At 41.4% G+C, this 17,109-nt stretch overlaps 2 long non-coding RNA genes across 2 annotated transcripts in view; one reads left to right on the top strand and one right to left on the bottom strand.

The window, feature by feature from the left end:
* Positions 1 to 17,109, top strand: part of LOC309503548 — a 454,680-nt gene that overhangs the window by 375,918 nt on the left and 61,653 nt on the right. The gene's annotated exons all lie outside the window — the stretch shown is intronic.
* Positions 9,644 to 11,199, bottom strand: LOC309502467. Its single transcript, XR_014207309.1, has 2 exons — positions 11,120 to 11,199; positions 9,644 to 10,370 (listed from the first exon to the last, which is right to left on the bottom strand). It is a non-coding gene; the product is annotated as an uncharacterized lncRNA (long non-coding RNA).

Below are 17,109 nucleotides of genomic sequence, written 5' to 3'. Positions count from 1 at the left end.
GCCAAGTGGGCATTCGCGTAAGTGGCTACATGTGGTGTGATTAAACTTCAAGACCCTAGACACAGTTGTTTATAAATATCTCATACAGCAATTATGAGAACAGCAAAATAAACAAAAACAACCCATCAATGTCTAGAACTCTTGATCAGTTTGATTTCTTGAAAACCCAATGGATGAATTGCAAAGCATGTGCATAGTTATTCTCTGGAAGGCAGGCTACACGCATAAACAAGATATGCAAAGTGTCGAAATGGATTGCTGGGCCTTACCACCTTAATGAAAACTTGCTGGAACCCGAGGGGTACAAATGCCTTGAGTGGGCCAGGGGGCTTTTGCTGGCTAAGGCTTCAGCAGATACCACTGTGGAACAGGGTTTGAACCAGGGAAGGCCAAACTCTGTCCTGGAGGGCCACAGCTCTGCAGAGTTTAGCTGGTTCAGGTATGATTGATTAGGGTCCCAGATAGATAGCAACCATCACAACAAAGTTAAACCAATGTCAATGTGTCAATTTTAACATTCAAGCCTTGAATTTTTTTGAAAAAAGGTTATCGCTGCACAAACTTAAAAAATGCAAACGTGTGAAAATGCTGACGGTATACAAATTACTTGTCTGGCCTTAAAAATGTATAACAGATTTTTTTTTATAGCTTCCGTGTATCCACGTGAATTAGAATTATTTTGACATTTTATCTGTTCAGAGGTAAAGGGAAGGGAAGGGAAGGAGGCCTTCACAGGGCTGAGACTAGTTGACACTTCAGGACTGCGTTGTCGTCGTGTCCAGGCGCAGGTCCTTCCTCTGTACAAATAAAACGTTGTCAAAATAATTCCAGTTCACATGGCTACGCGGAAGCGATACAAAAGTCTATATTATAATTTAAGGCCAGACTATTAATTTGTTGAGGTCAATTTGTAAAGAAAGACTACACGCCTGCGCACATATAATATATATATATATATATATATATATATATATATATATATATATATATATATATTCAAACGTGCATAGACTAAACATGTAATATGCATGTGAGTTTCATGTCAGCATTTTCACAGGTTCACGTTTTTGAAGTCCCTACAGCCATTTGCATTTCATCCAACGCCCCAGTACAGTCGCCATAAACTGTACTGAAAAAAAAAGGGTTAAAATAAACCCCAGAAAATAAGGGGTGTAACCCTGGGGCAAAGATAATCCCTAACATTATTATTATTTTTCTGGCTGGTGTGACTGTGTGTTTGTATGGCATGTTTGTTATGGAAAAGAAAGCCTTGCGAAAATGTGATCAGGTGTTGATTATTTTTGATCGTAACAATCCCTATGTAGTGACCTGAACCAATGTTCTCATTCACAGTATCTGATTAAATGGGTGATGTGTTGTTTTTACATTTCTGATTAAAACAGCCTTGTGACTTTCCAGCATGAGACTTTGCACAAAAAGTTTTGAACAATATTCAGGACACACATGTCAAGAATCAGCACATGAAACGTATCAATGATGACAATAAAACAGGCAAACAGAGCTTTGAATATTACAAAGCAATCTACTAAAAAGTCAAATCAAAAACAACAAAAAGAAAAGAAAATGGTGTTTGAGTTCTTCCATGTTGTAAGAACGCCTCGGTTACGACTGTAACCTCGGTTCCCTGAAGAGGGAACGAGCGTTGCGTCGAGATTGACGCTATGGGAACGCATTGCGTGATTGCATCATGATGCACTTGTAAAATCAGTCCAATGGCGTATAGGCGGGTGACGTCATGGCAGGAAGCTATAAAGCGCACCCAGACCAAACATTGTCAACTTCTGATAGGTCGAAGCAAGTCGATCACAGGCACGCCGGAAGTATGGCAAGGTGACGCAACGCTCGTTCCCTCTTCAGGGAAGCGAGGTTACAGTCGTAACCGAGGCGTTCCCTTTCAAGGGAACTCGCGTTGCGTCGAGATTGACGCTATGGGAACATCTATACCAACGCCACCATAGTGACCAGTGCCTGTCTTGTGTGAAATCAGGCGAGCACAACAAAGACAGAATAACCTGGGACCCAGGAGTGAAGCCCAAAAGTAGGTTTTAAACCCGATGAGTGTGTGCGGAAAGGAACCGCCCGCCGCATCTAGCACCTCTTGTAGGGATACCCCTAATACAAGGCTACAAAGCCGCCATACTGCTCCTGCTTCAACGCACCATGGAGGAAACCGGTTTGTTTCCTGTGCAGGGAGCTCTAGAGAGATCGTGGCCTCAACAACCTCAGTTGAGAGACCCGAGTCTATGAGTTGGGCCCCCTCAGGGGCCAAACCCATACTCCCATAACTCTGTTCTCCAGAACTCCCGGAAGTAGAACAATCAGGGAAACCATGTACAGATGCTGAACTGCCACGTCTGCAAGTCCATATGAGCTCCACCGCCTCGGGGTGGAGTCTCCCTCCCCTGGGCCTCAGCCCCTGCCTCGACAGGATGTCTGCTTCCTGAATCTGGTGGCCAGGGATGAAGAGCCTGAGCCATCATCACCAGGTGATTAAGTGCCAGGTGAGATGGTGACCCGTCCACGGGCACCGAGCGACCATCCATGATCGCACCCCAGCCCGTGAGGGAAGCATCCGTCGTAAGCGTTAAGCGACGACAATGAGCTCCCAGCACAGGATCCTGGGGACAAGAACCAAGGCTTCTTCCACATAACTAGGGCACGTAAGCATTGCCGCGTGACCCTGATCATGTGAAAGGGGTTGCCCCTCGGGGAAACTCTTTGGTCCTGAGCCACCACTGCAGGGGTCTCATGTACAACAGGCCAAAAGGTATCACGTTGGACACTGCTGCCATCAGACCCCACAGTCTCTGAAACTGTTTCACAGTGAGTGACTGGCCTAGCTTTATTCTTTTCACAGCTGACAGGATGTACTCTATGCGTGCAGGTGAGAGGTATGCCTGCATCAACATTAAGTCCCAACCACGCCTAGAAAAAGTGGTCCTCTGTAGTGGAGAAAGCACACTATTTTTGGCGTTTAGCCGTAACCGCAACTCTTTCCTGTGTGCGAGATCGACATCTCGATGCCGAACTGCCAACTGATGACACTGATCGTGAAAGTTTGGGGTGATAGTGCTAGGCCGAACGAAGAACTCGATATTGGTATGCTTTGCCCCCAAAAGCAAACCTCAGGAACTTCCTGTGATATGGAAGGATGGAAATGTGGAAGTATGCGTCCTTGAGATCTATCGTGACAAACCAGTCCTCGGATCTGATCTGTGGCATGATTTGTCTCAGTGTTAACATTTTGAACTTTAGCTGAATGACTGACTCGTTCAGAACACTCAGATCCAAAATGGGACGCAACCCCCCATCCTTCTTTGGAACGATGAAATACCAACTGTAAAAACTGGTGTCCCTGCTGGAGGGAGGTACATGTTCTATGGCCCCTTTCTCCAACAGGGTTTTCACTTCTTGTTCCATTACCAGAACCTGCTTGGGGCCCACCACGGTGGATAGGACCCCCATAAACCTGGGCGGGCGAGACCCGATGATAACCCTTTTCTATGGTCTGCAGGACCCAACAAGAAATATTTGGCAGCATCTTCCACGCTGTCAAACATTCTAGCAGAGGTACCAGCCTCTCGAGACCGGCTTCTGGATTTAGTTGTTGTTGAACAGTCAGTCCGTCGTCCTGTAACACGAACCGGCAAGGAACGACTGAAATGACTGCTCTGGGACCCTCCTCAGAGGGGGCAAGCATCCAAGAACCACTACGTTTCCGGGTGGACCCTGAGATATGTGCTCACCAGAGACCACTGCGCCCCGAAACACACAAGGTGGCGGGGTTAGCATAATGGTCCCCTGAGGGCACCGAAGGGCAGCGGGCACCGTATATTGAGGTGTTAACCGCTTTACTTCGGGGGAGACTGCCCTAGTTGGCCTGACCCCTCAGGCGTCAGGACATTTTCCCCACAGCCTTCTTCGAAATAATGATGGTCCTCAGATCTGTCTTACTCCTTAAAGGCTGTGGTTGAGAGTGCCAGCCCGAACCCCAGTCCTTTAGTGGGGGCTCGGGAGCAGATGCTCTGCTACTGTTGAGATATGTTTGGCAGAAGTTCCCACGCTGCCAAAAAATCTACTAAGAGAACCAGTCTCTTAAGACTGGTGTAGGTGTTATTCGAGCGACCAATTCGGTGCCCTGTACGGCGAACCGGCAGGGAACGATCGAATTGACTGCTCTGGAACCCTCCTTGGAGGGGGCGGGCATCCCAGGACCACTACGTTTCCGGGTGGACCCTGAGATATGTGCTCGCCGGAGACCGCTGCGCCCCGAAACACACAAGGTGGCGGGGTTAGCATAATTGTCCCCTGAGGGCACCGAAGGGCAGCGGGCACCGTATAACGAGGTGTTAACCGCTTCCCTTCAGAGGAGATTGCCCTCATTGGCCTGACCCCTCGAGCGTCAGGACCTTTTAATAATAACGGTCCTCAGATCCGCCTTACCCCTTGAAGGCTGCAGTTGAGAGTGCCAACCCAACCCCAGTCTTTTATTGGGGGATCAGGAGCAAACACTCTGTTTCTGTTGAGATATGTTTGGCAGAAGTTCCCACACTGCCAAAAAATCTACTAAGAGAACCAGGCTCTCCAGACTGTTCTAGGTGTTACTCAAGCGACCAATTCGGTGCCCTGTACGGCGAACCGGCAGGGAACAACCGAACTGACTGCTCTGAGACCCTCATCAGAGGGGGCGAACATCCCAGTGCCGCTACGTTTCCGGGCAGACACGGAGATGTAGGCTCGTCAGAGACCGTTGCGCCCCGACGCACATGAGGTGGCGGGGTTGGCAGAACGGCCCCCCAAAGACATCGAAGGGAAATGGGCTCCGTATAGTGAGGTGTTAACCACTTCCCACCGGAAATTAAGAGAACCAGCCTCTCGAGACTGGTCTCTGGTATTACTCAAGCGACCAATTCGTTGCCCTGAAGCGGCGCACCGGCAGGGAACAGCCAAAATGATTGCTCTGAGACCCTCCTCGGAGGGGGCAAGAATCCCAGCGCCGCTACGTTTCCGGGCGGACAGTGAGATAAAGGCTCGTCTGAGACTAGAATTCACTGGAGACCGCTGCGCCCCGAAGCACACGAGATGATGGGGTTGGCAGAACGGCCCCTGAGAGCACCGAAGGGAGATGGGCACCATATAATGAGGTGTTATTAATTTCCCCCCAGGAATTTCACCATTTATTTCCTTATAATTAAATGCAGCCAAAGATCAACCAGACAAGTCAACACGGTCTGGATGAAAGGCTGAATAGTATATTAATACCGAAATCTAACTCCTCAGAGATCAGATAAGTACATATTTAATTTTCTCAAAAATTAAATGCAGCCAAATGTCAACCAGACAAGTAGAAACGGTCTGGATGAAAGGCTGAATACTATATTAATATAGACATAACTCCTCAGAGATCAGATGAGTACATATTTAATTCTCTCAAAAATTAAATGCAGCCAATATCAACCAGACAAGTAAACACGGTCTGCATGAAAGGCTGAATACTACATTAATATAGACATCTAACTCCTCAGAGATCAGATAAGTACATATTTCATTTTCTCAAAAATTAAATGCAGCCAAATGTCAAGTAGAAACAGTCTAGGTGAAAGGCTGAATTTAGTGTATTAATACAGACATCAACTCAGATGAGCATTTAACATTTAATTTAATCACAATTAAATGCAGACAGAAATAGCTCAGATATAGAACTTGGTCTGGATGAAAAATAGAATATATTATTTTCATACATCTCATGCCTCGGCAAACGCGCGATCTGAGCCATTAGATTCTTATTGCAGCCCCGTAATCTACGCGCTGCCTCAGCACACGCGAGATCCGAGATCGAGTCACAGAATCTTTATTGCAGACCCGTAGCCTAATCTACGCGCTGCCACGGCAAACGCGAGATCCAAGCCAAAGAATCTTTCTCGACTTTCTTCCCTCGAGAAGAAAGCCAACAGGAGCAGAGCTAAAACTCTCGAAGTGCATATGTTACACTTCAGGAATTATGAATGAACACTGTCAGCCCCATTTTACTAGAGCTGACCCGTGCATGCTCTACTCCCAAACAAACAACACACGCGTGTATCCCCACTCGTAATGAAGCGAGGGCGGGGAGGAACACACAATCCAAAATGCTGTTTGCTCGCCATTATATTCCTGTCTAGATATATAATATGCTTGAGGACAAACAACAATAAATAGACAGAGACAGATTTCACAGAGAGCGCTTGCTGAAGACACAGAAGCTGACAATGTTTGGTCTGGGTGCGCTTTATAGCTTCCTGCCATGACGTCACCCGCCTATACGCCATTGGACTGATTTTACAAGTGCTTCATGATGCAATCACGCAATGCGTTCCCATAGCGTCAATCTCGACGCAACGCGAGTTCCCTTGAAAGGGAACTAAGGCTACGTTCACACTGCAGGCTGAAACGACCCAATTCCGATTTTTTTGCCCCTATGCGACCTGTATCTGATCTTTTCATGACAGTCTGAACGACACAGATCCGATCTTTTCAAATGCGACTTCAGTCTGAACGGCCAGGTCGCATTTATCCGACCCGCACGTCATTGATACGCGAAAAACGTCATAATTCTGCGTTGAAGTAGTCGTCGGTTTGAAAACGGACTGCATATTCGTCGAGCTGAGGTAAATCTGCCGAACGGGTCGACCTCGACGAGCCCGTTAATTAAAAAATAAAAATAAAAGCCCACGGCCATTATATATACGTTATGTTAACTTATTTGTGCTGAATCTGATATTAGATAGGTCAGCGGCTGCTGTTTGGCTCTTGTGTAACGCTCGTGTGTGTGTGTGTGTGTGTGTGTGTGTGTGTGTGAGAGAATCACAGTTAAAGTTTATCTACTTCCGCAAACAACAAGTGACGTCGTTGACCGTTGAGTACTCTTCTGCGCATGCGGGTCACTTCTGGGTCATTTCACGTTCACACAGGAGATCACAAAAGGTCACATTTAATTGGAAATGTGAACGGCCTTGCAAAAAAATCTAATTTTTTCAAAACATCGGAATTGAGTATTAAGCCCTGCAGTGTGAACGTAGCCTAAATAAAGTACTATCATTTGTGATGTGTAACTAACTACCTACACTCTTAACCCAAAATAGCTGACTTTACTAGAAAATTCCATGGAAACCGGTTCCACTAATCCAATTTTTTGAGTATAGGTTTACTATTAGGTACCCAGCATGCATTGCAACATGAAGCTTTTCATTTGAGTGTCACCATTGTTGAGATTCATATGCTGATTGTTGATGTCTGTGTGTGACAAAATAACATAATGCTTTTAAAAAAAATCAAATAATAATAATTCTGTTGAGTTTCCTGTTGTAAAATCACAGGACTTTCATAATCAATCATATGTAAAGACCCAGACAATAAGAGATTAAACTCTAGATGAAATGAGGTGATACTGGTTTATAATCTCTATTGATGACAACATCAATACTCTGCCATAGTCACTGCATCACTTTACAATTGGCTTTTTTGCTATAACAATTGTGCTTTTTAAACACACAGAGAAAGCAGCCAGAGAAAAAAACTAATGGTCAACTGTCAAGGGCAAGAGCCCAACTAAAGCAAACACTTATCACCATCATGGTGACTACAAACTAAACAATAAATCATCAACATCTAAACCTCTGTTACTCTGTAAAACGGAAATTAAATAAAGTAAATCTTCTTAGCAATAAGGGAAGCTGGTAATGCTGTTTGTGGAGTTGTTTAATCCTCCTCTGCTGAGATCTTCAGAGATTTAATGTCTTATTTTATCTTCAGTTGATTTCATCTAAGGCTGTGGCTGGAAGTCAGTAGTTTACAGGTAAAATCTAAGTCAAATTTATTAAACAAAATTATTTTCTGTGAATGTATTTATGTGAACTCAATGACTGCTCATGAGAGTAAATTGTCAAAAATCCCTGTTTAGCATGCAGCATTAGCCAGGACGAGTAACGTTAGACTCTTCAGTTCAAACTTTAAACAGTGCGCTCTGCTCACTGTCACCTGTTTAAACAGGCCCCGCCCCTCCCTTACAGAAGTTTAACATACTGAGTTATCTCAGCTTAACATGATCATTGTGTAATGGTTATGATAATGTTTACAGTCAGAAAAATTCATTATATGTAATTCTGTGTGTTAAAAAGAGGAAAATAAGCAATTTGCTTTAATTCATAGAAGTACTTTAAAAAAGGGTGAAGAGCACATCATAATTCATGCCCATAAATAGAATACTGGTAAGAGTAATAGCATTGTGATTTCCTGATTGAATGATCTATTAGCGATTACTTTGGTCTTCAAGTTAAAGAGTCATAAGATGATGCATCAGCACAATAACGTGTCAAAACGGCATTATTTAAAAGTTACTCTGCTCATTTATTGTTGTACCTTGTTTTCATGTGGTTGCTATTCAAGGTTTGTGTTTAAGAGTTCGCCTGTTGATCGGGAATCGGTTGATTATGCCTGGCGTATCGCAAGGGAAGCGTGTTGCTCCTGTTCGTCCATTATTACACTGGACGTGAGCTATATGGGGAGGCTGCAGACCTGGAGCCGGTAGATCTACGCCCCTAGCAGTTTTACGCCCCTGGCAGTTTTACGCCCCTGCTGTTCCTGATGCGTCCAGTAGGGGGATATGCTGCGAAATAACACCATTAAATCGATGCTCAAAACTTACACAATAATAACCGTCCAGTTCATAGATTTTGCCCGAATTTGTGGTTTTTGTTAATTTAAATATTAAACGTTTTAGTATAAATCTGCACTGCACTATGGATTAAAATATCTCTAGATATTAGGTTGGGCTTCACTCAGCCTATACAGAAGACTATTTGTTTTCATGAATTAAAAAATAACACACATAGTTGGATCAGATGACAAGTAATGATATATGACCTACTATAGAATAGTTAATTGAATATTGAATACATTAATATTGAATAAATAGTAATAATAATAATACTAATTAATAATAATAGAATATTCACTGTATGTTTTTATACAGGAGACTGAGTGAAATATGTTGTTGTGAATTTATATAAAGTTACAATTAGATATTAAACATATTTAGCCCATTAGACATACAGCACCGTGTAATCATATGGATCCTGGATTAAATATCTGCTGTACTATTCACTTAGTCATCATACAGCTACAAAACAGTGTCCTTCATAGCATTTTATGAAGACAAACACAATTTATCCCTTTTCTAAAATTCCAAGGGCCATTTATAAGAAAGAGACAATATTTTTGTTCACAAAAACATTATTTATCAACACCATTTATGAATTATGATGACTCCCCTATGGCTTGCCACTCTGCTTTAACTGTTTTTCTATCCTCCTGTCAAAGTGCTTCTGCTCACTGATAAAAAATTAAAATAAAATTAAACAAACAAATGTAAAAAGGACATCCATGGTGAATTGTATTTTGTCAAATTCAAAAGCAGCAGGACTCACTGTTAAAATTTGTATAAAATTCCTGAATCCTTAATTTTGTATCACAGTTGCTTTTGTACATTTCATCATTATTCATTATATCAATTCATTTTTTCCTTCATTAGTGAAATTCTAAATACACCTCCGCAATTCATCAATTCAGGACACATTTACAAAATAAAGTGTAATAGAAATGTATTGAAAACATGCTTAACAGTTTATGACAACTAGTCAGCCATTTTGCATTTAATGACTTATGCAAGGAACTAATGCCTAGATGTTTTGAGGAGTATGACAATTCAACAGAGAAATAGTATAATAGGCCTATATTTTGATCAACATGACATAAAGAGTTGATAATGTAGGAAACAGCAGACAGTTGTACATTATGAATTGCATGAATGTACCAAAGCATTTGCAATTTGTATAAAATGAGAAATTGCTTTTATGATGTGCACAAGTGAAAGATGATGTGATTTCAGGTGTGATCTGAGAAATGCACCAAAGCAACTGAGATAAACTATAATACTTATTGGAGACCCTGCAGAATCACTGACCCCATGAGTCACAGACCACATAAAAGAAAGTGTTACGAGAACACAAACTGCCTTTTTAATTTGCATTTCATGTGTGTATTTCATTAAAAAAAGCTAAACTTTAAAAAAATATAAAAAGGACATCCATGGTGAATTTGATCTAGTCACAGTGTGTGTGTGTGTGTGTGTGTGTGTGTGTGTGTGTGTGTGTGTGTGTGTGTGTGTGTTGCCCAGAATTTATGTCAGATGAGTGTGGATTGCATCAATTTGCTCCTGATCTTCAAAGTACAATGGCACAGGTACTTGTTGGTGGAACACTTTTGGAAAAAGTGTCAAGACACTTTGATTTCTTTTGGCCACTGATGATGGACTGTGCAGAGAAAATTTTAAAAATTACATTAAAAACATGTCCTTGTATGTCTCTGTAAGTCATTTATTTACTAGAGAAGCTATTGGTTTGGAATGCAGTTAAAAAAGAGATGGGTGTTTATAGTTTATAAAAGTTTCGAGAGAGAGAGAGAGAGAGAGAGAGAGAGAGAGAGAGAGAGAGAGAGAGAAGAGAGAGAGAGAGAGAGAGAGAGAGAGAGAGAGAGAGAGAGAGAGAGAGATTTCCATAGCTAAAGCAAACACACTGGGATGCATCATGCAAGTTACTTGGCAAAGAAAAATCCCACTTTAAGTGCACACAGCCTACATTTTAATCCAGATCAGTACGCTATTTTAAGAAAAATGTATATTTAGATATAAATGAGATAGTTAGATCTCATTTTATAAGAAACAACTCAAACCAGAAAGGAGTAAAGGAGTCTTACCAGAAGAGGCAAGATAAAGACGGGCAACAAAAGAAAATTCAAAAGAAAATTAATTTTGAAAGTGAGTAGAGAAGACTAGGGGCATCTAAACTTACACGTGGTAAGCTATAACTTATAAATTTAAGCCAGACAGAACATCAACCTGACCGTCCAGAACTTTTTGTCTCTCGAAATAAATGATAGACCTATCCATTGATATAAAGAAATGAATTGATATCTACCTAGCTCTATCAAGCTATTCGTTTATAAATAATAAATGTTGCATCATTGCTAAACAACAATAACTTTAGCGGATTATTTATTATACCTCAATCAATTCGTGTCAATGTACAGCCTCCCCCTACTGGACGCATCAGGAACAGCAGGGGCGTAAAACTGCCAGGGGCGCTGCTTGGGGCGTATATCTACCGGCTCCAGGTCTGCAGCCTCCCCTTACTCGACGTGAGGGAAGTAACACCGTGTCCTGTGTCTTATTATTCATTATTCCCCTTTCCAGGTAAAATCTGTTTATTAATGCATTTTATGTCTGTATTTATGTCCTCTGTAGTCTAAGAAATAAGCTAGAAGTCAAATTTGTCTGTATAATTGTTATTGCTTTGAGTAAGTGCTTCTTAAAGGTCCCATGACATGCTACTTTTTGTAGGCTTTAATATAGACCTTAGTGGTCCCTAGTACTGTATCTGAAATCTCTTTCCAAAAATTCAGCCTCGGTGCAGAATTATAGCCACTACAAACCAGTCCCAGAATGAGCTTCCTTCAGACAGGCCGTTTCGGTGTCTGTAGCTTTAAATGATAATGAGGAGGAGAGAGGTGGAGGGTGGGCGTGGCCTTGACCATCTTGCGCAACGATACCACGCATGTTTGTTTATGTTGGATATATTGCAATGGCACGAAGACACGCAGTCGTTCAAGCATTTCAGTTTGACCCAGAATCTGATCCAGATGGAGAAGCTGCAACTCAGCAGCTCCAGCAGGACGTTTCCGAATGGTAAGTTTAAAATATTATGTTTGGATACGGTACTTTATTCGGATGGTTTACAGTTATCATCATGTAGCTAACGCGAACCTACTGTTGCCTTTTCATGAGAGATCTGTAACGTCTGTCATTTATCTTATTACAATTACATCAAGCTCTGCGATCTTGAAATGCGGATATCGCGCGCGCCATATTACCAACAGGAAAACGGTTATCCAAATAACAAAGACGTGTACAACACTCGCGTTACAGTGTGTGTATTCACACACATAAACTGCATAGCTCATGTGACAGCCACATTCTACGTGTAACAAGCTAGGTAACCATAAACAGTAAAGCAACACACTTATATATCATTAGTTGACTTACTTGTCCGAGGTGTGTAGCTGAGCCAAAGAGATTGATCCAGACTTTAGTTTCAGACGTTCAGCAAGCCCAGCTTTGTATTGACCCTTCAGTGTTCATTTGTACATCCAATTATTGAGCAATTATTATGCTTTGCTCGCTCAAAAGCCATTATGTCTCTCGTGGACAAACTAAAATCGCGCGTGCGCGTTCCTGTTTCCTAGCTCGTTTTCTCATGGGCGAGAAATATCCTCTGGGCGGGCAAAGCAGAGAAAGGGGAGGTAACATTTCCTCCTTGTAACGTCATAAAGAGGGGATTCAAGATCAGCCTGATTGAGCCTCCATTTTCTCAAAGGCAGAGAAAGATAGGAAAAGCTCGATTTATACCGATTGAAATTTCTAGAAACTTGGGGACCATATACAGGCTAGGGGAACTCATATTAATGTTAAAAAACCTCAGAAATTGAAAATTTCATGTCATGGGACCTTTAACGTAAGCTCCACTATAGTTATTTTGCTAGCTGCATCACGTGGTGTACATCGCATGGCGGTGATAGTCAACTATACGGTTCATGTGCAGTGTTCAGCACTTAAAGAGAAGATGTGTTTAATGATAAATAACTGGGATATGTTATATTATTTTGTGTAGTTGAGAAGAGTGATGTTAATTGCTAAACTATCAGTGTGGTTATAGGTGTGTTGAATATTAGAATAATTAAATTCATGTTTGTTAATTAGTCTGTTCAGCTTCTATGTATATAAGAGGAATAATGCAGCCTGTTCCATGTATTTAAAGTAACCAGTTGCATTTGTACTTTGCAGTGATATTTTGTTGGTTAGTGTCAAGTGTTTATTTAGTGCTGATTTTGCATTTAGTAATAACTTTGCAAATATTATGTATTGTTGAATTATTGTTCTTGTAAAAGAAATGCATTATTACACTGGACGTGAGGGAAGTAACACTGTGTCCTGTGTCTTATTATTCATTATTCCCCTTTCCAGGGGTATAACAATTGCACTCAATATTTCATTTGATTAGTGCAATCAACTAATTTGTTTTTGTAATGACAACGTTTAAAAAAACCAAAAAACAACAACAAAGAATAAGTAATGACCACTTAAAATGTTTCATCAACACAAAATCCAGGTTTAGAGTGTTACACATCACAAATGATATAGTACTTTATTTAGTTCTTACAACTTACATGGAAGCACTCAAACACCATTTTCTTTTATTTTTGCTGTTTTTGTTTGACTTTTTAGTAGATTGCTTTGTAATATTCAATGCTGCCTGTTTTATTGTCATCATTGATACGATTCATGTGCTGATTCTTGACGTGTGTGTCCTGAATGTAGTTCAAAACGTTTTGTGCAAAGTCTCATGATGGAAAGTCACAAGGCTGTTTTAATCAGAAATGTAAAAACAACACATCACCCATTTAATCAGATACTGTGAATGAGAACATTGGTTCAGGTCACTACATAGGGATTGTTACGATAAAAATAATCAACACCTGATCACATTTTTGCAAGGCTTTCTTTTCCATAACAAACATGCCATTCACACATACAGACACAAGCCAGAAAAATAATAATAATGTTAGGGAATATTTTTGCCCCTGGGTTACACCCCTTAGGTTTTTTTCTTCTTTTTTTTTTTTCTTTCCTTTATTAGTAGCCTACAGTTTATGGCGACTGTACTGCGGCGTTGGATGATATGTAATATAGGGACTATTTTACGCCAGGGGTCAGGGGCGGTTCTAGAGGTGGGGCCACATGGGCCCTGGCCTCTGCTGAAATCTGATTGGCCCCCATTCCTAGGGGTGGGAAAAAAAAAATCGATTCTTAGATGCATCGGACGTGGACGATTCTGAATCGATTCACAAATGTCAAAAATCAATTTTCTAAAAAAATAAATATATATTTTTCCTAATAACGTAATATTGATGGAACGCAAAAGGCGGAACTCTAAAGCAGACATGCAGTGCGCGGACAGTCTGTGGCGTGCACATAACAGAGTCGCGCACATAATAGACGCATGATGGCTGAGCGCCAAATTCGAACGGCACCCTCTTCGTTAAAAACTAACGTATGGAAAATTGGCAATTTCATTGTTACATATTTAGTATTTTTTGTATGAGAGCTGCTTTCTGTATTGTTTAGTTTTCACATCAATGTAAACCGATCTGTTATACGTAGCCTACGTTATAGAGCTGGTAAGTCCCGCCCATCCGTAAAACCCCAAGTGGACCTCTAGGTTGAAAAATCGTCAATGCCAGTGAATGTGAGAAAATAATTCTTTTCTGGTCCCGTTTGAATTGTGCCATGAATGTGAACATATGTTGTCTATGAATTTTATAGGCTATATAATTTTTCATGTTACGAGTTTGACAGTATATTGTGTAGCAACAATGGGTTGTACATTAATATTAATATTAGCTCAAATGATCTATAGGGAATTTTAATAATTAATCATGAATATGATTAATATTTTGCATATTACAGTTACATTAATTTATCGCAGCTGAACTAGATTGATATATGAATGATTACCATAACGGGTTATGGTTCGTCATTAATACATCAATAGTCTTATTTCAGCTCGAAGTTATGGGATAACTTTAATGGAATTAATTTAGCTATCAAACAATCTGTTTGTCCAGCAAACATTAAACGTAAGATTAACTTAACTCTCAAGGAAAATTAGCCTTCTTACAAACACAAGAAAGAGTATCTTTTCCAGGCCTTGAAAAAAAACAACTCTCTGTGTTTGTAAAATTAGGTTACTTAAATCGTACCAAGATAAAGCATATAGCTAAGATCGACATTTCAGTGATTTTGTAACATGGGCAATTAAAAGTCAATCAAGGACATATGGAATTTAATAATTGGACTAAATACATCGAACTAAGGAATACATCAAACTACACAATACACACGGATTATATGTCTATGCACATAAAATACAGTTAAACAATACAAGATAACGAACAACAGTGAGACAGAGAATAAAATTATCAGAATTAGAGAAAGATAGAATGACAGAAAAGATGAGAGAGAGAGGATGAGAGAGAGAGAGAGAGAGAGAGAGAGAGAAGGATGAGAGATGAGATCGGAAGTGAAAGCAAAAATCTACGATTAGAGATCGCAGTAGGCTATGGTAAAAATCACAGACAGTAACCCTTGAGAGACAACAAAGAAATCACATTAAAAGTTCAATTCAATAATCAATACTTGCATATGGTTCTCTTTGTATGAGGAAGGAAGGCAGAGTCCTGCGTGTGTCTTTAAGAGCAGCGTGAGTCGCCTGAGGGGAGGCGTGCGCGTGCTGTGTCTTCCGGGCGAGCGCGGGAGGTTCAACGAGTCTCTTTCTCTGTGGTGAAGTTGCCGGGAATGATTCAGGCTAAGTTCATTCAGCTCGTGAATGAACAGAGGCGAATAGGAAAACGAAACTAGACTATAGAAAAACATACAAATAAATAAAAGAGAAGAGAAGCGAAGCAGGCCGAAGCCGGTCCGGACTTGGGTTTCCAGAGTTTCCGAAGGAGGGAGAAGAGAGATGAGGGTTGAGAGAGTTTGTAAACTGAAGGTTCGGACTTTTAACAGTGTCGACTTAGCGCATTTCTAGCGGAAGGTTTTCCTTTGTCTGGTTAGACACACCCACTCGAATGAGTCACGATTGAGATCGAATTTGAGAAGATTTGCTCAAGCCATATAAAAGGTGTCAAACGATACAAATTACTGCAATTGGTTATCGAAATTCACCTCCCTCAGGTAGAGAGGATTACAGAGATATGAAACACGTCATTTGGAGATTATAGTAATACAACGTTACATGAGATATGCAGAATTACACACATTTAAGGTTCGTTCCTTCAGATAAACGTCATAAACGAAGTGAATATAACCTAGGAAAACACACAGGAGTATAGGAAAAATGACATGCTTATATTCTAAGTTTAATATTCAAAGTTTGTGTATGTGTGTGCGTTGGAATGTTGGCTCTCCGTTCTCTTTTGCAGAGGAGCTTTGGGCTGTAGCCTGGGGGGGTCATAAAGTTTATGACCTGCCAATGAGATCGGGTTACGGGATGCGATTCTACTGGGAGAACATTCTTCAAAAATACATTTCAGAGCCAAACACTCGAAGATCATAACTATATGATCAAAACAACATTAATCACACATACATACAGGAAGTTCAGATACAAGTCTGAGTTACATACATTAAAAGGATATTAAGTTAAACACAAAGGATGTTTGTGTGTGTGTGTGTATGTACGTGTGTGTGTCATTCAGAATTCAGGCTGCTTTTGTGAACTCTTGTCCTTTCCCCCACCCTTTTGGGGGGGGGGGGGGGGGTTCAGGATGTGAGTCCCGTGAGTTGGCGAGATTTGAATCAAGGGACTAGGTCGACCCTTTTGCTCAACGCTCTGCTTGTTATAAATGTGTCATGTGCCAGGGAGGCCCTAGCCCGAGCGGCGCCCCCGCTGGTCAACATGCCCCAAGGGGGTCGTAAACAGAATGCTCTTTGTTTACTCAAGACGAAACGAGCTGTGTTTTGCAAATCAGGATTCGCTAATTCAGAACATCTGGCCGGATGCCAAGTCAGTGCCGCTACAATTGTATGATTCTTTGGCTAGCAGTTGTGGAAAAGACATAACGAGAAAGACTACATGTCGCCTATGTGACGTCACCCCATAACACATTAGGCTTGTTTGAGATGAGCAAAATCTGTGCAAAACCGATCGCCGGTGATCAGCGCAAGATGCATGCCGGTTAGAAATGGGTCCGAGTGTGGTCCGCCTTGCTCTGATGTCATGCTGACGTATGTCAAAAAACTCTCGCGACCGCAAGGCGCACGTGTCGGATTCTGCAGTCGAGCGCAGTTGCTCTCCACCGACTGCGCTGATCAAAAGCATGATGGGAAACGACTTGCTGATGACACATCTTAATGTTCATTGGTTTAAACAACCG

This window comes from Leuciscus leuciscus, assembly GCF_965113295.1.
Source record: "Leuciscus leuciscus genome assembly, chromosome: 7".
Lineage (NCBI taxonomy): Eukaryota > Metazoa > Chordata > Actinopteri > Cypriniformes > Leuciscidae > Leuciscus > Leuciscus leuciscus.
This window is presented reverse-complemented; position numbering and strand designations above follow the sequence as displayed.